Source organism: Megascapheus bottae, chromosome 17, assembly GCF_031878675.1.
Source record: "Megascapheus bottae isolate mThoBot1 chromosome 17, mThoBot2.hap1, whole genome shotgun sequence".
In the NCBI taxonomy this organism is placed as follows: Eukaryota; Metazoa; Chordata; class Mammalia; order Rodentia; family Geomyidae; genus Megascapheus; species Megascapheus bottae.
In genome coordinates, this window is record NC_143525.1 from 11,121,016 (window position 1) to 11,145,136 (window position 24,121).

The window sequence follows — 24,121 nt, forward strand, 5'->3', positions numbered from 1 at the left end:
TCTACCACTAGGCCAGACTCCTGGCCCTACCCTGTTCTTTAGCACTCTTCATTCCCACGGATAGCCACCCACTCTGTAACAGAGCCTGATTTACGTTTCTGTCATTCATTTCACCACCTCCTCAGCTTCAAGTCAGGAAATACTCCCTCTTGCACATCTGAATTAGCCCCGATGTTTCTTGCCTTCACATTCCCCCCCAAACTAATATGTCAAATTTTGTTTTAAGGAAAATCCTTTATTGTAACATCAGAAGGACAGTAAAAAGGACACCTGTAGTTTGTTTTCTGTTAAAGAGACCTCCAAAAAAAAAAATCACATGTAAGTGAGGCACTGGTAGCTCATACCTGTAATTCTAGCTACTCAGGAGACTGAGTTCTGAGGATCACAATTCAAAGCCAGCCTAGGCAGGAAAGTCTTGAGACTTTTATCTCCAATTAACCACCAGAAAACTGGAAGTGGTGCTGTGGCTCAAAGTGATAGTGTGCTAACTTTGATAAAAAGAACTCAGGGATAGCAGCCAGGCCATGAGTTCAAGTCCCACGATTGACAAAATAAAAATTAACTTATAACAAAGAATTCTCAGTAACAGTGCTTTAACAATAGTTAACAAAAACTTTCACAATTGTGCTAACAATAGTAGTCCTTCTGTACAACTCCATAATAAAATTATTTAAAATACATAGCAGAAATACTGTACTAAATAGACTTATCTGTAACAGTTCTTTAATAACATTTAACAGTGCTTTAACAATGCTTAACTCCATTCCAGCATCTTCGGTAGAGATGGTTCCCCACTATATTTTTCCAAACTGGCCTGGCACCATTTCACAGTACATTCAGGTGGCTGTGAAAGCAAAGGAAAGCAGAAATCTCACTTTGTTATACCTGCAGTGGATTTAATGTCAGGATATGCCAAGTTATGGACAGTAGAACTCATCTCCCTATGAGGGAGCATACAAGTGCAGCACTCAGTGTATCCCACAGGCACTGTGACACAACAGGGGCATGATGATGTACCTCAGAACTTTCCTAGCAGCAGGTGACCCTCCCAAAGTAGATATATGGAGCCTCAGTATGCTTTTCTGCAAGGTATGACTTTCCATTTCAAGTGTCTCAACAGGAGGAAAACATCAATTGTTAACTGTGGAGCCCAGGCTGAAGCCCATGCTGGCACACCCTGATGTGCTCAGCCAGAGTGGACCATTCATGGAGTGGGCCTATGGTATAGGAAGACACTCCTCAACCACCCCACAGTCATGCTTGTCATGAATTTCTGACCCATAAGAGCTAGGACTCTTTGCTAGAAAGAAAATTCAATGAGGCACTTGCCACACATCTTGGGACCCAACATCAGACACACCAGAGCATTAGCTGTACCACCGTCTCAGTCCAAGTTAAGCCTGAGATACACCTTGCCTCTGCCTCACCGATCCTTTCAACTGCATTCTTCCTCCAAAGAGCAGAGTCAGGAAGCCTTCCTTCTACCCCTTCACCCATCTTGCCATCGGAATATCAGCTGCCTGAAGACAGCAAGCAGTCAGGGCAGAAGGGTTGCAGAAAAACCATCACAACTGCAAGTTCCTTCTGCAGCTTGCAGAAACGGCTTCTTCCTCCCTCCCCCAATTGCCATGATCCCTGATGCCCCCCTCCCTCAATCGGCATGGCTCTGTGGCTGTCTCCCAGGCTGTCTCTCAGGAGTTTTCTTCATCTTCCCAGCCTGATTTTGACAGCAAACAGGGATGGAAGGGGGGGGGTCCCTTTCCTATTCCCCCCATAGGAGAATTATCATATGTATTTTAAGAATGTATGTCATCCCCCAAAATCTAGTAATAGAGTAGTTTCATTGGAAGGAGCAGACAGCAGAGACGTCTAAAACCAATGGAGAGAAAATAAGATCCTGGACTCTGGAAATGGTGATGTCATGGTATGGATCCAGCCACTGTGCTGTGTGCCTGGCACCACAGGACCACCATGCAGCACAAGAAGGAAGGTTGTCCACATGTGATTCCAGGCAAGAGAGCTCATGTCACCACATTGGCTTTCAAAACCATCCTGTACAGAAGGAGCTGTACTGAGAAGCTGTCTGGAGACCAGAAACTTCTCTCCACTGCCCTGTGCTTCGGTGTCCTTTTGTCCATGTTTCTGTGATAGCCAAGACTCTTCTTAATTTCTTGTGACTCTTACAATAAAATTCATTCTGTTCTATAGGTCAGAAATTTGGCATGGCATAGCTGGGTCTCTGTTCAGGCAACCCCTCCAAACTATAATCAAGATCTTTCTTGGGCAGCTTGAGTTCTTGTCTGCAGATTGGAGAAAAATCCACTTTCTGGGAATTTTGGTTGGTGGTAGAATTCAGTTCCTTGTGGTTGTAGGACAGAGAACCTGACTTCCTTGCTGGCTTTTAAGTGAAGGGGGGGAGGCTTGTGTAAACTCGAGTTTCTGGAAACTTTCCATATTCCACCTCACGTTCAAATCAGCAATGACACATGGAATCATCTCAGTCCTTTCAACCTTTCCTGTTAAGCCTTCTTTGTCTCTTGAAGTTGAGTGCTAATTGTATTTTCCTCAGCCACCAAGAGGCTGGCTTTTTTTTTTTTTTTTTTTTTTTTTGTAGTTCTTGTCATCATAGCCCAGGCATTTGTTCTTGACTCCCCATTTAACTACCCTTGGTAGACAAGGAGCTTATTAAAATTTGGGATCTTTTCATTTGTTGAGTTTTTTTTTTTAAACAAAAATCACACCTTATCCTCCCATGGCAAACACTCTCAACCGTAGAGTGGGCAAGAGATAGAAAACAAAGCAGCAAAAGCCAGAACCGTCCACAGGCCTCCGCTGCTCACTGTCTGCGAGTCCCTCTCGACCCGGTCGGTTCAACGGCCAGGGCGGGTAAGGAGGGAGGAGGGAACCCGGCAACGGTTCAAGCTCAGCCAGAATTCTCCCTTCCGTTTCCTAGGCCGGCCCTGTGGCCTGGGTGCTGGCACTGAGCTCTCTGGCTCAAGGCCTGGCGCTCTACCAAATGGAGTCTCGGCTCCACTTCCAACCTTTCAGTGATTCACTGGAGATCAAGAGATCCGTAGACTTTCCTGCCCCGGGCTGGCTTCCAGGGCCGGAGCCTCGTCCTCAGGTCTCAGCCTCCTGAGTAGCTGGGCTCACCGGCGCCAGTCACCCGCACCCGGCTCTCTCTTTGAACCTTCCTGGGTGATTCTCGCAAGCCAGAGCTGTTCAACTTTTAGGGTCCCAGAAGGATGCATCACCACCACCGCCCACGGCCCCCCCGCAAAACCCCAAGCTCGATCCCCGAGCGTGGCGCTCGCGAAGCAGAGTGTGGGCGGGGCTATGCTAGGCGGAAACCGACTGGGCCCCGCCCCCTCGGGACTCCGGTATTTCAGTCGCTGCACCTTTAAGATCCGTCCCCGAGACTTCCTAAAGGGGCGGGGCGGCGCGCCCCAGCTGTCAGCTCCTTGGCTCCACCCCGCCGCCTCTCACGGGTCTTCATGCATGCTAGGCAAGCACTCTACCACTAGGCCAAACTCCCAGCCCTCTTGACACGTTTTCTTTCCAGGCTGACCTTGAACCATGATTTTCCACATCTCTGCTAGGATTGCAGTATTATAGGCATCAGCCACTAGTACCTGATTCTTTTTTTTCTGATTTTTATTTTTTGCCAGTCCTGGATCTTGAACTCAAATCTTGGGCACTGTCCTTGGGCTTTCTCAAGGCTAGTGCTCTACCACTTGATCCACAGCACCATTTCCAGCTTTTTCTGTGTATGTAGTACCAAAGAATTAAACCCAGGGCTTTGTGCATGCTAGGCAAGCATATCCACTAGGCCTCCCTCCTGGCCTGTTTTTTTTAAAAATTTTATCTGACTTCTATATGTTGTATTAGATGTCTAGAGCTGCTGTTACAAGTTATATACATTTGATGGTTTAAAAATAGAACTGCCTTGAGCTGAAGAGCTCAGGGACAGCGCCCAGGGCCAGATTTCAAGTCTCATGACTAACAACAAAAAATACTAGAACTCAGTTTTGGTAACTCATGCCTGTGATCCTAGCTACTCAGAAGCTAAGATCTGAAGATCAAGGTTCAAAGCCAGCCCAGATAGGTAAGTCTGTGAAACTTTATATCCAATAAACTACTCAGGTAAAGCTGAAAGTAGAGCTGTGGCTCAAGTGATAGTGTTAACTTTGACCAAAAGATGATCATGGACACTACGCAGGCCCAATTTCAAGCCCCAGGACCAGCACAAAAATAAAAATAATAAAGCCAGTGGCTCAGGCATGCAATTCTGCCTGCTCATAAAGCTGTGATCTAAGGATCATGGTTTCAAATCAGCCCAGGTAGAAAAATCCATGAGCTGTTTACCTCCAGTTAACCACCAGAAAGGCAAAAGTAGAAGTTTGGCTCAAGTGGTAGAGCAGCAACTTTGAGCCAAAAAGCTAAAGAATAACACCCAAGCCTTAAGTATAAGCCCCAGGGCACATTCTTGCTTAGATTTTTTTTTTTTCACTCACTGGAGGCACTCTTCTGCTTGAGCCAGACCCTCGGTTCCAGTTTTATGCTGGTTAATTGGAAATAAGAGCTTCTTGAGTCCCTGGGATTTGTCTGCCCAAACCGGTTTAGAACCCAGATTTTCAGATCTTAGCCTACTGCGTAGCTAGGGGGTATAGGCATGACATGCTAGCCCCAGCTTTTTTTTTTTTTTTTTTTTGCCAGTCCTGGCTTGAGCTCAGGGTCTGAGCACTGTCCTTGGGCTTTCTCAAGGCTAGAGCTCCACCACTTGAGCCACAGCACCTCTTCTGTGTATGTGCTACTAAGGAATGGAACCCAGGGCTTCATGTATGCTAGGCAAGCACTCTACTACTAAGTCACATTTAAATAAATAACTATTGGGGCTGAGAGTTTAGTTTAATGGTAGAGTGCTTGCCTAACATGCATGAAGATCTGGGTTTGATTCCTCAGAACCACATACATAGAAAAAGCCAAAAATGGTGCTGTGGCTCAAGTGGTAGAGCTCTAGCCTTGAGAAAGCCCAGGAACAGTGCTCAGGCCCTGAGTTCAAGCCCCAGGACTGGTTAAAAAAAATATAAAAAATAGATATGACCCAATGTTAATAAATTCTTTAATTAAAAAAATATGACCATTAAGGCCAGGCGTGGTGGCTCACACCTGTAATCCTCGCTACTCAGGAGGCTGAGATCTGAGGATCACGGTTCAAAGCCAGCGGGGCACAAAAGGACCTGAGACTCTTATCTAGAATTAACCTCTAGAAAACGGGAAGTAGGGCTTGGCTCAAGGGTAGGGCAGTAGCCTTGAGCTGAAGAACTCAGAAAAGCTCAGGGACAGCACCCAGGCTGAATTCAAACCCCATGTCCCTCAGGGGGGAAAAAAAAAAAAAAGACTATTAAGCAGTGGAACTCACTAGACACTGTTGAACTATAGGATTTGTGAGTGGGGATGGGAGGGGGAAATGAAGAGAGCAAGGGAAGGGGTGACATGGTCCAAAAAAGAAATGTACTCCTTACCTATGTAACTGTAACCCTCTGCACAAATTCCAAATGTGGGTACACATAAATTGACATGTTGAAAACCCTTTGTACCACTATTTAAAAAAAATAATCCAAGGGGCCGGGAGTTTGGCCTAGTGGTTAAAGTGCTTGCCTAGCATGCACGAAGACCCGGGTTCGATTCCTCGGTACCACATACATAGAAAAAAGCCAGAAGTGGTGCTGAGGCTCAAGTGGTAGAGCTCTAGCCTTGAGAAAGCCCAAGGACAGTGCTCAGGCCCTGAGCTCAAGCCCAGGACTGGCAAAAAAAAAAAAAAAATAATAATCCAAGTGTGTTGCTGAGCTCTGGTCACTCATGCCCTAGTGACTCAGGGAAGCTGAGATCTGAGGATCAGGGTTCAAAGCGAGCTCCTTTCTCCAATAAATCAGCAAAAAAGCCAGAAGTGGAGCTGTGGTTCAAGTGATAGAGCACTAGTTTTGAACAATACAACTAAGAGCGGCCAGGCCCTACGTTCAAACTCCAGTACCTAGACACACACACACAATTATTCCAAGTCTCACTGCCATTCCAATGCACCGGACTATGCTCCCCTCATCCCATCAAGTACTACACTCCTCTTGGACACTGTCTGCACCCCAGGAAGCATAAAGGATCAAGAACCATCTAATAATAGCTGCTCTCTTTACAAGGCTAAGTGCTGGCCGGTGGTAGCTCTGACTTAGTAACAACTCTGAAAGCTAGTCTGTTTTCAGAAGCTCCATTACTGACCTTAATGCCAAATGGCCTCTGGTTTTTTGTTTGTTTTTTTGCCAGTCCTAGGCCTTGAACTCAGGGCCCTGGCTTTGTCCCTGAGCCTCTTTTGTTCAAGGCTAGCACTTGAGCCATAGCACCACTTCCAACATTTTCTGTTTATGTGGTGATAAGAAATTGAACTCAGGGTTTCATGTATGCTAGGCAAGCCCTCTACCATTAAGCCAACTCTCAGCAACTTTTTTTCCATACATGGAGATAAATACTCCCACGGGTCATCCTCTACCCTGTTTTTCTGTTTTTTGGGGGGTTTTTTTGCGTTTTTGTTTTTTTTTTTTTGCCAGTCCTGGGCTTGAGCTCAGGGCCTGAGCACTGTCCTTGGGCTTTCTCAAGGCTAGAGCTCTACCACTTGAGACTCAGCACCACTTCTGGCTTTTTTCTATGTATGTGGTACCAAGGAATCGAACCCAAGCCTTCATGCATGCTAGGCAAGCACTCTACCACTAGGCCAGACTCCTGGCCCTACCCTGTTCTTTAGCACTCTTCATTCCCACGGATAGCCACCCACTCTGTAACAGAGCCTGATTTACGTTTCTGTCATTCATTTCACCACCTCCTCAGCTTCAAGTCAGGAAATACTCCCTCTTGCACATCTGAATTAGCCCCGATGTTTCTTGCCTTCACATTCCCCCCCAAACTAATATGTCAAATTTTGTTTTAAGGAAAATCCTTTATTGTAACATCAGAAGGACAGTAAAAAGGACACCTGTAGTTTGTTTTCTGTTAAAGAGACCTCCAAAAAAAAAATCACATGTAAGTGAGGCACTGGTAGCTCATACCTGTAATTCTAGCTACTCAGGAGACTGAGTTCTGAGGATCACAATTCAAAGCCAGCCTAGGCAGGAAAGTCTTGAGACTTTTATCTCCAATTAACCACCAGAAAACTGGAAGTGGTGCTGTGGCTCAAAGTGATAGTGTGCTAACTTTGATAAAAAGAACTCAGGGATAGCAGCCAGGCCATGAGTTCAAGTCCCACGATTGACAAAATAAAAATTAACTTATAACAAAGAATTCTCAGTAACAGTGCTTTAACAATAGTTAACAAAAACTTTCACAATTGTGCTAACAATAGTAGTCCTTCTGTACAACTCCATAATAAAATTATTTAAAATACATAGCAGAAATACTGTACTAAATAGACTTATCTGTAACAGTTCTTTAATAACATTTAACAGTGCTTTAACAATGCTTAACTCCATTCCAGCATCTTCGGTAGAGATGGTTCCCCACTATATTTTTCCAAACTGGCCTGGCACCATTTCACAGTACATTCAGGTGGCTGTGAAAGCAAAGGAAAGCAGAAATCTCACTTTGTTATACCTGCAGTGGATTTAATGTCAGGATATGCCAAGTTATGGACAGTAGAACTCATCTCCCTATGAGGGAGCATACAAGTGCAGCACTCAGTGTATCCCACAGGCACTGTGACACAACAGGGGCATGATGATGTACCTCAGAACTTTCCTAGCAGCAGGTGACCCTCCCAAAGTAGATATATAGAGCCTCAGTATGCTTTTCTGCAAGGTATGACTTTCCATTTCAAGTGTCTCAACAGGAGGAAAACATCAATTGTTAACTGTGGAGCCCAGGCTGAAGCCCATGCTGGCACACCCTGATGTGCTCAGCCAGAGTGGACCATTCATGGAGTGGGCCTATGGTATAGGAAGACACTCCTCAACCACCCCACAGTCATGCTTGTCATGAATTTCTGACCCATAAGAGCTAGGACTCTTTGCTAGAAAGAAAATTCAATGAGGCACTTGCCACACATCTTGGGACCCAACATCAGACACACCAGAGCATTAGCTGTACCACCGTCTCAGTCCAAGTTAAGCCTGAGATACACCTTGCCTCTGCCTCACCGATCCTTTCAACTGCATTCTTCCTCCAAAGAGCAGAGTCAGGAAGCCTTCCTTCTACCCCTTCACCCATCTTGCCATCGGAATATCAGCTGCCTGAAGACAGCAAGCAGTCAGGGCAGAAGGGTTGCAGAAAAACCATCACAACTGCAAGTTCCTTCTGCAGCTTGCAGAAACGGCTTCTTCCTCCCTCCCCCAATTGCCATGATCCCTGATGCCCCCCTCCCTCAATCGGCATGGCTCTGTGGCTGTCTCCCAGGCTGTCTCTCAGGAGTTTTCTTCATCTTCCCAGCCTGATTTTGACAGCAAACAGGGATGGAAGGGGGGGGGTCCCTTTCCTATTCCCCCCATAGGAGAATTATCATATGTATTTTAAGAATGTATGTCATCCCCCAAAATCTAGTAATAGAGTAGTTTCATTGGAAGGAGCAGACAGCAGAGACGTCTAAAACCAATGGAGAGAAAATAAGATCCTGGACTCTGGAAATGGTGATGTCATGGTATGGATCCAGCCACTGTGCTGTGTGCCTGGCACCACAGGACCACCATGCAGCACAAGAAGGAAGGTTGTCCACATGTGATTCCAGGCAAGAGAGCTCATGTCACCACATTGGCTTTCAAAACCATCCTGTACAGAAGGAGCTGTACTGAGAAGCTGTCTGGAGACCAGAAACTTCTCTCCACTGCCCTGTGCTTCGGTGTCCTTTTGTCCATGTTTCTGTGATAGCCAAGACTCTTCTTAATTTCTTGTGACTCTTACAATAAAATTCATTCTGTTCTATAGGTCAGAAATTTGGCATGGCATAGCTGGGTCTCTGTTCAGGCAACCCCTCCAAACTATAATCAAGATCTTTCTTGGGCAGCTTGAGTTCTTGTCTGCAGATTGGAGAAAAATCCACTTTCTGGGAATTTTGGTTGGTGGTAGAATTCAGTTCCTTGTGGTTGTAGGACAGAGAACCTGACTTCCTTGCTGGCTTTTAAGTGAAGGGGGGGAGGCTTGTGTAAACTCGAGTTTCTGGAAACTTTCCATATTCCACCTCACGTTCAAATCAGCAATGACACATGGAATCATCTCAGTCCTTTCAACCTTTCCTGTTAAGCCTTCTTTGTCTCTTGAAGTTGAGTGCTAATTGTATTTTCCTCAGCCACCAAGAGGCTGGCTTTTTTTTTTTTTTTTTTTTTTTTTTGTAGTTCTTGTCATCATAGCCCAGGCATTTGTTCTTGACTCCCCATTTAACTACCCTTGGTAGACAAGGAGCTTATTAAAATTTGGGATCTTTTCATTTGTTGAGTTTTTTTTTTTAAACAAAAATCACACCTTATCCTCCCATGGCAAACACTCTCAACCGTAGAGTGGGCAAGAGATAGAAAACAAAGCAGCAAAAGCCAGAACCGTCCACAGGCCTCCGCTGCTCACTGTCTGCGAGTCCCTCTCGACCCGGTCGGTTCAACGGCCAGGGCGGGTAAGGAGGGAGGAGGGAACCCGGCAACGGTTCAAGCTCAGCCAGAATTCTCCCTTCCGTTTCCTAGGCCGGCCCTGTGGCCTGGGTGCTGGCACTGAGCTCTCTGGCTCAAGGCCTGGCGCTCTACCAAATGGAGTCTCGGCTCCACTTCCAACCTTTCAGTGATTCACTGGAGATCAAGAGATCCGTAGACTTTCCTGCCCCGGGCTGGCTTCCAGGGCCGGAGCCTCGTCCTCAGGTCTCAGCCTCCTGAGTAGCTGGGCTCACCGGCGCCAGTCACCCGCACCCGGCTCTCTCTTTGAACCTTCCTGGGTGATTCTCGCAAGCCAGAGCTGTTCAACTTTTAGGGTCCCAGAAGGATGCATCACCACCACCGCCCACGGCCCCCCCCCGCAAAACCCCAAGCTCGATCCCCGAGCGTGGCGCTCGCGAAGCAGAGTGTGGGCGGGGCTATGCTAGGCGGAAACCGACTGGGCCCCGCCCCCTCGGGACTCCGGTATTTCAGTCGCTGCACCTTTAAGATCCGTCCCCGAGACTTCCTAAAGGGGCGGGGCGGCGCGCCCCAGCTGTCAGCTCCTTGGCTCCACCCCGCCGCCTCTCACGGGTCTTCATGCATGCTAGGCAAGCACTCTACCACTAGGCCAAACTCCCAGCCCTCTTGACACGTTTTCTTTCCAGGCTGACCTTGAACCATGATTTTCCACATCTCTGCTAGGATTGCAGTATTATAGGCATCAGCCACTAGTACCTGATTCTTTTTTTTCTGATTTTTATTTTTTGCCAGTCCTGGATCTTGAACTCAAATCTTGGGCACTGTCCTTGGGCTTTCTCAAGGCTAGTGCTCTACCACTTGATCCACAGCACCATTTCCAGCTTTTTCTGTGTATGTAGTACCAAAGAATTAAACCCAGGGCTTTGTGCATGCTAGGCAAGCATATCCACTAGGCCTCCCTCCTGGCCTGTTTTTTTTAAAAATTTTATCTGACTTCTATATGTTGTATTAGATGTCTAGAGCTGCTGTTACAAGTTATATACATTTGATGGTTTAAAAATAGAACTGCCTTGAGCTGAAGAGCTCAGGGACAGCGCCCAGGGCCAGATTTCAAGTCTCATGACTAACAACAAAAAATACTAGAACTCAGTTTTGGTAACTCATGCCTGTGATCCTAGCTACTCAGAAGCTAAGATCTGAAGATCAAGGTTCAAAGCCAGCCCAGATAGGTAAGTCTGTGAAACTTTATATCCAATAAACTACTCAGGTAAAGCTGAAAGTAGAGCTGTGGCTCAAGTGATAGTGTTAACTTTGACCAAAAGATGATCATGGACACTACGCAGGCCCAATTTCAAGCCCCAGGACCAGCACAAAAATAAAAATAATAAAGCCAGTGGCTCAGGCATGCAATTCTGCCTGCTCATAAAGCTGTGATCTAAGGATCATGGTTTCAAATCAGCCCAGGTAGAAAAATCCATGAGCTGTTTACCTCCAGTTAACCACCAGAAAGGCAAAAGTAGAAGTTTGGCTCAAGTGGTAGAGCAGCAACTTTGAGCCAAAAAGCTAAAGAATAACACCCAAGCCTTAAGTATAAGCCCCAGGGCACATTCTTGCTTAGATTTTTTTTTTTTCACTCACTGGAGGCACTCTTCTGCTTGAGCCAGACCCTCGGTTCCAGTTTTATGCTGGTTAATTGGAAATAAGAGCTTCTTGAGTCCCTGGGATTTGTCTGCCCAAACCGGTTTAGAACCCAGATTTTCAGATCTTAGCCTACTGCGTAGCTAGGGGGTATAGGCATGACATGCTAGCCCCAGCTTTTTTTTTTTTTTTTTTTTTGCCAGTCCTGGCTTGAGCTCAGGGTCTGAGCACTGTCCTTGGGCTTTCTCAAGGCTAGAGCTCCACCACTTGAGCCACAGCACCTCTTCTGTGTATGTGCTACTAAGGAATGGAACCCAGGGCTTCATGTATGCTAGGCAAGCACTCTACTACTAAGTCACATTTAAATAAATAACTATTGGGGCTGAGAGTTTAGTTTAATGGTAGAGTGCTTGCCTAACATGCATGAAGATCTGGGTTTGATTCCTCAGAACCACATACATAGAAAAAGCCAAAAATGGTGCTGTGGCTCAAGTGGTAGAGCTCTAGCCTTGAGAAAGCCCAGGAACAGTGCTCAGGCCCTGAGTTCAAGCCCCAGGACTGGTTAAAAAAAATATAAAAAATAGATATGACCCAATGTTAATAAATTCTTTAATTAAAAAAATATGACCATTAAGGCCAGGCGTGGTGGCTCACACCTGTAATCCTCGCTACTCAGGAGGCTGAGATCTGAGGATCACGGTTCAAAGCCAGCGGGGCACAAAAGGACCTGAGACTCTTATCTAGAATTAACCTCTAGAAAACGGGAAGTAGGGCTTGGCTCAAGGGTAGGGCAGTAGCCTTGAGCTGAAGAACTCAGAAAAGCTCAGGGACAGCACCCAGGCTGAATTCAAACCCCATGTCCCTCAGGGGGGGAAAAAAAACAAAAAGACTATTAAGCAGTGGAACTCACTAGACACTGTTGAACTATACGATTTGTGAGTGGGGATGGGAGGGGGAAATGAAGAGAGCAAGGGAAGGGGTGACATGGTCCAAAAAAGAAATGTACTCCTTACCTATGTAACTGTAACCCTCTGCACAAATTCCAAATGTGGGTACACATAAATTGACATGTTGAAAACCCTTTGTACCACTATTTAAAAAAAATAATCCAAGGGGCCGGGAGTTTGGCCTAGTGGTTAAAGTGCTTGCCTAGCATGCACGAAGACCCGGGTTCGATTCCTCGGTACCACATACATAGAAAAAAGCCGGAAGTGGTGCTGAGGCTCAAGTGGTAGAGCTCTAGCCTTGAGAAAGCCCAAGGACAGTGCTCAGGCCCTGAGCTCAAGCCCAGGACTGGCAAAAAAAAAAAAAAATAATAATCCAAGTGTGTTGCTGAGCTCTGGTCACTCATGCCCTAGTGACTCAGGGAAGCTGAGATCTGAGGATCAGGGTTCAAAGCGAGCTCCTTTCTCCAATAAATCAGCAAAAAAGCCAGAAGTGGAGCTGTGGTTCAAGTGATAGAGCACTAGTTTTGAACAATACAACTAAGAGCGGCCAGGCCCTACGTTCAAACTCCAGTACCTAGACACACACACACAATTATTCCAAGTCTCACTGCCATTCCAATGCACCGGACTATGCTCCCCTCATCCCATCAAGTACTACACTCCTCTTGGACACTGTCTGCACCCCAGGAAGCATAAAGGATCAAGAACCATCTAATAATAGCTGCTCTCTTTACAAGGCTAAGTGCTGGCCGGTGGTAGCTCTGACTTAGTAACAACTCTGAAAGCTAGTCTGTTTTCAGAAGCTCCATTACTGACCTTAATGCCAAATGGCCTCTGGTTTTTTGTTTGTTTTTTTGCCAGTCCTAGGCCTTGAACTCAGGGCCCTGGCTTTGTCCCTGAGCCTCTTTTGTTCAAGGCTAGCACTTGAGCCATAGCACCACTTCCAACATTTTCTGTTTATGTGGTGATAAGAAATTGAACTCAGGGTTTCATGTATGCTAGGCAAGCCCTCTACCATTAAGCCAACTCTCAGCAACTTTTTTTCCATACATGGAGATAAATACTCCCACGGGTCATCCTCTACCCTGTTTTTCTGTTTTTTGGGGGGTTTTTTTGCGTTTTTGTTTTTTTTTTTTTGCCAGTCCTGGGCTTGAGCTCAGGGCCTGAGCACTGTCCTTGGGCTTTCTCAAGGCTAGAGCTCTACCACTTGAGACTCAGCACCACTTCTGGCTTTTTTCTATGTATGTGGTACCAAGGAATCGAACCCAAGCCTTCATGCATGCTAGGCAAGCACTCTACCACTAGGCCAGACTCCTGGCCCTACCCTGTTCTTTAGCACTCTTCATTCCCACGGATAGCCACCCACTCTGTAACAGAGCCTGATTTACGTTTCTGTCATTCATTTCACCACCTCCTCAGCTTCAAGTCAGGAAATACTCCCTCTTGCACATCTGAATTAGCCCCGATGTTTCTTGCCTTCACATTCCCCCCCAAACTAATATGTCAAATTTTGTTTTAAGGAAAATCCTTTATTGTAACATCAGAAGGACAGTAAAAAGGACACCTGTAGTTTGTTTTCTGTTAAAGAGACCTCCAAAAAAAAAAATCACATGTAAGTGAGGCACTGGTAGCTCATACCTGTAATTCTAGCTACTCAGGAGACTGAGTTCTGAGGATCACAATTCAAAGCCAGCCTAGGCAGGAAAGTCTTGAGACTTTTATCTCCAATTAACCACCAGAAAACTGGAAGTGGTGCTGTGGCTCAAAGTGATAGTGTGCTAACTTTGATAAAAAGAACTCAGGGATAGCAGCCAGGCCATGAGTTCAAGTCCCACGATTGACAAAATAAAAATTAACTTATAACAAAGAATTCTCAGTAACAGTGCTTTAACAATAGTTAACAAAAACTTTCACAATTGTGCTAACAATAGTAGTCCTTCTGTACAACTCCATAATAAAATTATTTAAAATACATAGCAGAAATACTGTACTAAATAGACTTATCTGTAACAGTTCTTTAATAACATTTAACAGTGCTTTAACAATGCTTAACTCCATTCCAGCATCTTCGGTAGAGATGGTTCCCCACTATATTTTTCCAAACTGGCCTGGCACCATTTCACAGTACATTCAGGTGGCTGTGAAAGCAAAGGAAAGCAGAAATCTCACTTTGTTATACCTGCAGTGGATTTAATGTCAGGATATGCCAAGTTATGGACAGTAGAACTCATCTCCCTATGAGGGAGCATACAAGTGCAGCACTCAGTGTATCCCACAGGCACTGTGACACAACAGGGGCATGATGATGTACCTCAGAACTTTCCTAGCAGCAGGTGACCCTCCCAAAGTAGATATATGGAGCCTCAGTATGCTTTTCTGCAAGGTATGACTTTCCATTTCAAGTGTCTCAACAGGAGGAAAACATCAATTGTTAACTGTGGAGCCCAGGCTGAAGCCCATGCTGGCACACCCTGATGTGCTCAGCCAGAGTGGACCATTCATGGAGTGGGCCTATGGTATAGGAAGACACTCCTCAACCACCCCACAGTCATGCTTGTCATGAATTTCTGACCCATAAGAGCTAGGACTCTTTGCTAGAAAGAAAATTCAATGAGGCACTTGCCACACATCTTGGGACCCAACATCAGATACACCAGAGCATTAGCTGTACCACCGTCTCAGTCCAAGTTAAGCCTGAGATACACCTTGCCTCTGCCTCACCGATCCTTTCAACTGCATTCTTCCTCCAAAGAGCAGAGTCAGGAAGCCTTCCTTCTACCCCTTCACCCATCTTGCCATCGGAATATCAGCTGCCTGAAGACAGCAAGCAGTCAGGGCAGAAGGGTTGCAGAAAAACCATCACAACTGCAAGTTCCTTCTGCAGCTTGCAGAAACGGCTTCTTCCTCCCTCCCCCAATTGCCATGATCCCTGATGCCCCCCTCCCTCAATCGGCATGGCTCTGTGGCTGTCTCCCAGGCTGTCTCTCAGGAGTTTTCTTCATCTTCCCAGCCTGATTTTGACAGCAAACAGGGATGGAAGGGGGGGGGTCCCTTTCCTATTCCCCCCATAGGAGAATTATCATATGTATTTTAAGAATGTATGTCATCCCCCAAAATCTAGTAATAGAGTAGTTTCATTGGAAGGAGCAGACAGCAGAGACGTCTAAAACCAATGGAGAGAAAATAAGATCCTGGACTCTGGAAATGGTGATGTCATGGTATGGATCCAGCCACTGTGCTGTGTGCCTGGCACCACAGGACCACCATGCAGCACAAGAAGGAAGGTTGTCCACATGTGATTCCAGGCAAGAGAGCTCATGTCACCACATTGGCTTTCAAAACCATCCTGTACAGAAGGAGCTGTACTGAGAAGCTGTCTGGAGACCAGAAACTTCTCTCCACTGCCCTGTGCTTCGGTGTCCTTTTGTCCATGTTTCTGTGATAGCCAAGACTCTTCTTAATTTCTTGTGACTCTTACAATAAAATTCATTCTGTTCTATAGGTCAGAAATTTGGCATGGCATAGCTGGGTCTCTGTTCAGGCAACCCCTCCAAACTATAATCAAGATCTTTCTTGGGCAGCTTGAGTTCTTGTCTGCAGATTGGAGAAAAATCCACTTTCTGGGAATTTTGGTTGGTGGTAGAATTCAGTTCCTTGTGGTTGTAGGACAGAGAACCTGACTTCCTTGCTGGCTTTTAAGTGAAGGGGGGGAGGCTTGTGTAAACTCGAGTTTCTGGAAACTTTCCATATTCCACCTCACGTTCAAATCAGCAATGACACATGGAATTGAAAAATATGAAATCTCCCCATAATGATGAGAAATATGAAATCTCCCCATAATGATGAGAAATATGAAATCTCTCCATAATGTAATAGTAACTAATAGTAACCACACAACAAACATCTTAAGAAATCCAAAGTCTTAAAAGAATGGCCTTTAGAATAGTGCAAGTAGCTGCAGTTTATACAATGGGCTGAAGAACAGCCAACAGGATGTGCAGTTTGAGTTGGTTCGAGTCAGTGAAACTGTATACCTTATGAACCTGAATAAGAGGAGGAAATTCCAGGGATAAAACAATAAAATATGGCCAGAAACAAGACATGCAGTCAACTGCCTGTGTAACCAAGTGGAAAATACAATAAACCCCTAGCTGAGCCCCTAGCTGAGTCTTACCTAATGTGATTATAATCAATCATTAATCAACCTGCTTCAGCCACCCATAAATATCCCCCTCTCCCCAGCCTAGGTGCGCAAGTCTCCTAGGAGATCTTGTTGCCCCCGGGTACCCGCGCCCGGGTTCCCAAATAAACCTCTTGCTAATTGCATCCGACTGCGTGACTCGCTGTTCCTTGGGAAGGGGGCTCCGTCTGGAAGACGTCCCGCTGAATCGGGAGTCCAACATTTGGAGGCCCCAGCGAGATAGGAGACCCCCACCCAGGGACCACCGACCCACCTCCGGGAGGTAAGCTGGCCAGCAAATTTCTGTTGTCCTTTGTATGTCTTGTCTTATGTTAAGAGCATTTCTGGCATGTTGTCTTTTGTATGTCTTGTCTTATGTTAAGAGTATTTCTGGAATCTGTGACTCGGCCGTGTCAATCTGTATCTGGCGGACCCGTGGAGGAGCTGACGAGCTCGTACTCCCGACCGCAGCCTCCGGGAGACGTCCCGGAAGGTGTCTGGGGTCAGATTTCTGACCCATCTGGTTTCGGGGCTTCGCCCCGGTCTGAGGACTCTCTAGTCCGTCTGGTTTCGGGGCTTCGCCCCGGTCTGTTTTCGAGGCTTCGCCTCGGTCTGAGGACTCTCTAGTCCGTCTGGTAGGGGAGACTCCGAGCTCCCCCTCGAACGCCCCTCCCCTTTCGGTTTTGCACCGAAGCCGCGCTGCGAAGTGTGTTGTCCTTTGTGTCTGTTTAATTGTTGTGTTTATGGTGTCAGAAGTGGGACTGATTATTAATATGGGACAGTCTGTGACTGCTACCATGCATGTCATCAAAATTTGGGGTATTTAAAGGTCTCTGCTTCTGTCTTGTTTTGTGAGATGTTTTTTGTTGTCTGGTTTTGTTTTCAAAATTGGTACCAGTTTTATGGATCCTTGCAATTTTTGTGTGTGTATTCTGGGCAGTTGTAACAAGCCCTGGAAAAATAAATCACTGCTAAGTTGCCTTGTACAAAGTTTTGTTTTAAATCTGGTTCTCACCTGCAAGAGTAAAATTGGCAAAGCTCTCTTGACACAAACTTCCGGAAAATGAACGGCCGATATTAATTTTGCGCGCTTTAAGATCTTTGAGTATGAGTGTATATGAATGAATGAGTGAACATGTTCAAAATTAAATTGTCAGCATGCTGTATAAAACAATGGATAAATTTATACTTGAAACAAAAAGGCAATTGGGTAAATCTAAGTCTAAACTTCAAGAAAATTATTAGGTTAAAATGTTTTACAATGTCTCAAAGGGTTATCGCATTGTTTTAAAGAGAAACTGGTAAAAAGTATTTTTCTAAAGTAGAAAAAGTATTTTCTAAATGAAATTTGCATTAATAATTTGATATTGAAATGCACAGAGCTGTTTACATTGTGAACATTGTGTCCTGTTTAGCCCAGAGGTATTAGGGAATTTAGAATCTATTTCCTTAAGTTAAAATTTGGAGATAAATATTAGGAATTAAAATGTAAATTTATTTATTTCAGAGACCTTACCTATCAAAACTGTCTAGGTAATCGAATGCTAAGAGAAAGGATGGGAAAACTTAGGATAGTCCTGTGTGACCATCTTTGGGGGTGAGAGGTGAACTGGCAAAGGTGCAGCTCTGGGTAAATAAGCTGGAATGAAGGCTGTTCACTTAACCTGGTCAGGTGGACTGAGATCCACATCTTCACTCTTTTTCTTTGCAGACTGACACTGAAAATCTGATGGTAAAATCTGGGTAATATGATTAATATTTTAAAAGGAATGAATGTTTAAAATTTATCTCTGTATAATTTGGGTTCATGCTACTGCATTGCAATTGGATGTATTCTAGAAAAAGAAGGAAACTAAGTCCAGATTTAGACTTTTGGTGCACTGATGATGTTTACAGTTCTTGCATTGAGGAAACTGTTGCTGGAGTTTTGAAACCTGGAAACAAAGGGAGTTCCTTGGGCCCTTAAAGATTTTTCAAATGCACATAAAGGCTAAAGTGTTAATTGTTTAAGCAAATATCAGTAAAAATTTTAAAGAACATTAGAAATGGGTTTCTGAACAAAGTTTGAAATTGAAATTATCCTAAATGTTTGTTTAAACAAGAAAAATTAGGACTACCAAAATGGTTGCTTAATTGCTATTTCAGCTTATTCTTGCAAGTTACTCTATAGCAATCTGCAGCAGGTCCATGGAGAAGGACAGCAGATCCTCATTCAGATGTAAATTTGGCCCTCACCAAGTTCCAGGTAAGGTCATGCTTAGAGACTATTTCTGAGTTGACCACCTTGTTGCTTCTAATTGGAGTAAAGTGGCCTTTGTAGGACTCACTGATCTGAAAGCCGCAGTTTTGAGCCAGCCCGGGCAAGGCAAAGTCCCTGTGAGACTGTGGTGTCTAATCTGTCAGAGTGCTATTGAGAGTTGCTTTGGAGCTCCAAGTGGCAGAGTGCTGGCTCTGAGCTGAAAAGCTGGGGGACAGCACTCAAGCACCAGGCCCAGGACTCAGTGGCAGAGTGCAAGCCTTGAGCTGCAGAGCTGAGGAGAGGCACTCAGGCCCTGTGTTTGGGACTTAAAAGTGGCAGGGTGCTAGCCTTGAGCTGGAGAGCTGAGAGACAGCACCCAGACCCTGAGTTCAAGTCCAGCAACCAACAAAGTGAAATGCCAATGGGACATTTATTCCTGTGTGGAGAGACACTACTGGGACAATGAAGCATCCAGATGCAGTAAGCCACAGCTTGGATGGCAGAGGTGGTGTCAGATCCTAGAGTCATTTGTGCTTGGCCATTCAAAATTAATCAGAGCCGGGAGGTCATAGAATAGTTTGTAAGCATGCCTTACTAATGCCCATGCCTTTCATACCTGGGCAGGAACTTGTCAATCATCTGTGATAGAGGATGGTTTAAAATCCTAACTGAGTGAAGTTTGATTTGACACCAGCCACAAATTCAGGGTGGATGTGACGCTTGCGTCCCTATTATATGTTTAGATCTGGCAACTGAAGCATAGAGTGCAGGGATTAAGTTCCCCAGAAAATCAGGAAAATGCCTTTGCAAATAGGTGCTAAGTAAGCTACACTGTTGTAGCCAAAGAAAAAGTTTGTGCAGTTGGTAAATGCTTTACATGACCTCCAATTTGGAGTAGAATATATGTAATCTTGACAGCCTCTTGGTAAAATAGGCTAAGTTTTCAGGGTCCCTAGCTAGGTATAGAGACAACGCCCCTGAGTCAGCCTGAAGAAGTTATAGAAGATGGATCGTCGCCCATCAGTCCTCTTTAGATAAAGGGACCAAAAAGTTGTTTCTTAAAAATTAAGACAGCATAAGTTAGAGGCATGGAAAAAATAGTAGTAACAAATGTGCAAGAGTGGAGACTGCACTTGTGGGGAACGGCTACAGTTTTGAGTCTTCTGTGCCTGTCTAGAGAGTGCTAAGCCTTGTTCAATCTGGTTACTAAAAGTTGCCACCCTGGTATTACTTTGGATTCTCAATCCTATACTGTCTTAAAAACCAACGGGTGCCAGCCTGCAAAAATGAGTGTGCTCGGATAAAGCAACTAGAAAAGCATTGGGAGAATTCACCAGAGTCAGGCCTTAAGTTAAGCTTCTTTAGAAATTTTGCAGGTGACCCAGCAGGAGGTGTGACATTCCATTGGAGCTGCTGTGCTGCCGGATTCAACCACCACCTTACAATTGTTTACTGAGAGGACTGGAACTAAACTCTTGGTGATGGGACCCGACCTGATTTGACAGACCACCCCCTTCAGGATGCTGAGCTCACCTGGTTCACGAATGGCAGTAGCCTTCTGGAAAATGGAGAGCGGAAGGCAGGGGCAGCTGTTACCACTGAGACTGAGGTAATTTGGGCTGGAGGGCTGCCCCCTGGAACATCGGCCCAGAAAGCAGAACTTATTGCCCTAACCAAGGCCCTCCAAATGGCAGAAGGTAAGAGACTTAATGTCTACACTGCCTTTGCTACTGCTCACATACATGGAGAAATCTATAAAAGAAGAGGCCTATTGACCTCAGAGGGAAAAGACATTAAAAATAAGGCAGAAATTGTAGCCCTGTTGGCTGCAATATTTTTACCAAAAAGACTGAGCATTATACATTGCCTGGGCCACCAAAAAGGGGAATCAATGGAAGCACGAGGCAATCGTCTGGCAGACAGAGCGGCTCGGGAAGCTGCACTTCAGAGAACACCAAGAGTGCCGGCCCTCCCAATAATAGAGAAGCCTCACCGTAGTCTTCCCCCACTCCCATACACTCCAGAGGATATTGAGTGTCATAAGAAAATGGGGGCGGCCTATGACTCCAAACAAGGACAATGGACTTTTGATGGAAAAACAGTTTGGCCCAAAAAGTGGACTTTTACTTTGGCCACTTCTTGGGAAAGGAGGAGGCTTTGCAACAAGTGGCTGCCCAGTGCCCAGCGTGTGCTAGGGTAAATGCAGGACAGACTAAAATTGGACTTGGAACTAGAGTGAGAGGACACCTCCCAGGTGTTCATTGGGAAATTGACTTTACAGAAATTAAACCTGGACAATATGGCTACAAATATCTTCTACTGCCGATCAGACACCAGAATGGAAACTGCAACGCACTCCAAATCCTTTAAAGATAAGACTTTCTTGGTTGTAAAAATCTCTAACACCCTTGTCTGAAGTACTTTTCTTAAAGGATGGTAATTTGTGTGCTGCTTTGAAAGAGGAATGTTGTTTTTATGCAGACCAGACAGGAATTGTCCGAGAAACTATGAGCAAACTTAGAGAAAGGTTATCAGAAAGAGAGAAGGAATTCCATTCCCAACAAGGTTGGTTTAAAAACTGGTTTAATCAATCCCCCTGGTTTGCAACTCTGTTATCCACTATAGCAGGACCACTCATTATACTCATTCTAATTCTTACCTTGGGTCCCTGTATCCTAAATAGACTAGTCCAATTTGTAAGAGACCGATTAACTGTGGTACAAGCCTTAGTGCTCACTCAACAATATCAGCAACTTAAAGAAAGAGAGACCACACTCATTAAATGAAAGATTTCATTTGAGCTATAAGAAAATGGGGGATGAAAAATATGAAATCTCCCCATAATGATGAGAAATATGAAATCTCCCCATAATGATGAGAAATATGAAATCTCTCCATAATGTAATAGTAACTAATAGTAACCACACAACAAACATCTTAAGAAATCCAAAGTCTTAAAAGAATGGCCTTTAGAATAGTGCAAGTAGCTGCAGTTTATACAATGGGCTGAAGAACAGCCAACAGGATGTGCAGTTTGAGTTGGTTCGAGTCAGTGAAACTGTATACCTTATGAACCTGAATAAGAGGAGGAAATTCCAGGGATAAAACAATAAAATATGGCCAGAAACAAGACATGCAGTCAACTGCCTGTGTAACCAAGTGGAAAATACAATAAACCCCTAGCTGAGCCCCTAGCTGAGTCTTACCTAATGTGATTATAATCAATCATTAATCAACCTGCTTCAGCCACCCATAAATATCCCCCTCTCCCCAGCCTAGGTGCGCAAGTCTCCTAGGAGATCTTGTTGCCCCCGGGTACCCGCGCCCGGGTTCCCAAATAAACCTCTTGCTAATTGCATCCGACTGCGTGACTCGCTGTTCCTTGGGAAGGGGGCTCCGTCTGGAAGACGTCCCGCTGAATCGGGAGTCCAACAGAATCATCTCAGTCCTTTCAACCTTTCCTGTTAAGCCTTCTTTGTCTCTTGAAGTTGAGTGCTAATTGTATTTTCCTCAGCCACCAAGAGGCTGGCTTTTTTTTTTTTTTTTTTTGTAGTTCTTGTCATCATAGCCCAGGCATTTGTTCTTGACTCCCCATTTAACTACCCTTGGTAGACAAGGAGCTTATTAAAATTTGGGATCTTTTCATTTGTTGAGTTTTTTTTTTTAAACAAAAATCACACCTTATCCTCCCATGGCAAACACTCTCAACCGTAGAGTGGGCAAGAGATAGAAAACAAAGCAGCAAAAGCCAGAACCGTCCACAGGCCTCCGCTGCTCACTGTCTGCGAGTCCCTCTCGACCCGGTCGGTTCAACGGCCAGGGCGGGTAAGGAGGGAGGAGGGAACCCGTCAACGGTTCAAGCTCAGCCAGAATTCTCCCTTCCGTTTCCTAGGCCGGCCCTGTGGCCTGGGTGCTGGCACTGAGCTCTCTGGCTCAAGGCCTGGCGCTCTACCAAATGGAGTCTCGGCTCCACTTCCAACCTTTCAGTGATTCACTGGAGATCAAGAGATCCGTAGACTTTCCTGCCCCGGGCTGGCTTCCAGGGCCGGAGCCTCGTCCTCAGGTCTCAGCCTCCTGAGTAGCTGGGCTCACCGGCGCCAGTCACCCGCACCCGGCTCTCTCTTTGAACCTTCCTGGGTGATTCTCGCAAGCCAGAGCTGTTCAACTTTTAGGGTCCCAGAAGGATGCATCACCACCACCGCCCACGGCCCCCCCGCAAAACCCCAAGCTCGATCCCCGAGCGTGGCGCTCGCGAAGCAGAGTGTGGGCGGGGCTATGCTAGGCGGAAACCGACTGGGCCCCGCCCCCTCGGGACTCCGGTATTTCAGTCGCTGCACCTTTAAGATCCGTCCCCGAGACTTCCTAAAGGGGCGGGGCGGCGCGCCCCAGCTGTCAGCTCCTTGGCTCCACCCCGCCGCCTCTCACGGGTCTTCATGCATGCTAGGCAAGCACTCTACCACTAGGCCAAACTCCCAGCCCTCTTGACACGTTTTCTTTCCAGGCTGACCTTGAACCATGATTTTCCACATCTCTGCTAGGATTGCAGTATTATAGGCATCAGCCACTAGTACCTGATTCTTTTTTTTCTGATTTTTATTTTTTGCCAGTCCTGGATCTTGAACTCAAATCTTGGGCACTGTCCTTGGGCTTTCTCAAGGCTAGTGCTCTACCACTTGATCCACAGCACCATTTCCAGCTTTTTCTGTGTATGTAGTACCAAAGAATTAAACCCAGGGCTTTGTGCATGCTAGGCAAGCATATCCACTAGGCCTCCCTCCTGGCCTGTTTTTTTTAAAAATTTTATCTGACTTCTATATGTTGTATTAGATGTCTAGAGCTGCTGTTACAAGTTATATACATTTGATGGTTTAAAAATAGAACTGCCTTGAGCTGAAGAGCTCAGGGACAGCGCCCAGGGCCAGATTTCAAGTCTCATGACTAACAACAAAAAATACTAGAACTCAGTTTTGGTAACTCATGCCTGTGATCCTAGCTACTCAGAAGCTAAGATCTGAAGATCAAGGTTCAAAGCCAGCCCAGATAGGTAAGTCTGTGAAACTTTATATCCAATAAACTACTCAGGTAAAGCTGAAAGTAGAGCTGTGGCTCAAGTGATAGTGTTAACTTTGACCAAAAGATGATCATGGACACTACGCAGGCCCAATTTCAAGCCCCAGGACCAGCACAAAAATAAAAATAATAAAGCCAGTGGCTCAGGCATGCAATTCTGCCTGCTCATAAAGCTGTGATCTAAGGATCATGGTTTCAAATCAGCCCAGGTAGAAAAATCCATGAGCTGTTTACCTCCAGTTAACCACCAGAAAGGCAAAAGTAGAAGTTTGGCTCAAGTGGTAGAGCAGCAACTTTGAGTCAAAAAGCTAAAGAATAACACCCAAGCCTTAAGTATAAGCCCCAGGGCACATTCTTGCTTAGATTTTTTTTTTTTCACTCACTGGAGGCACTCTTCTGCTTGAGCCAGACCCTC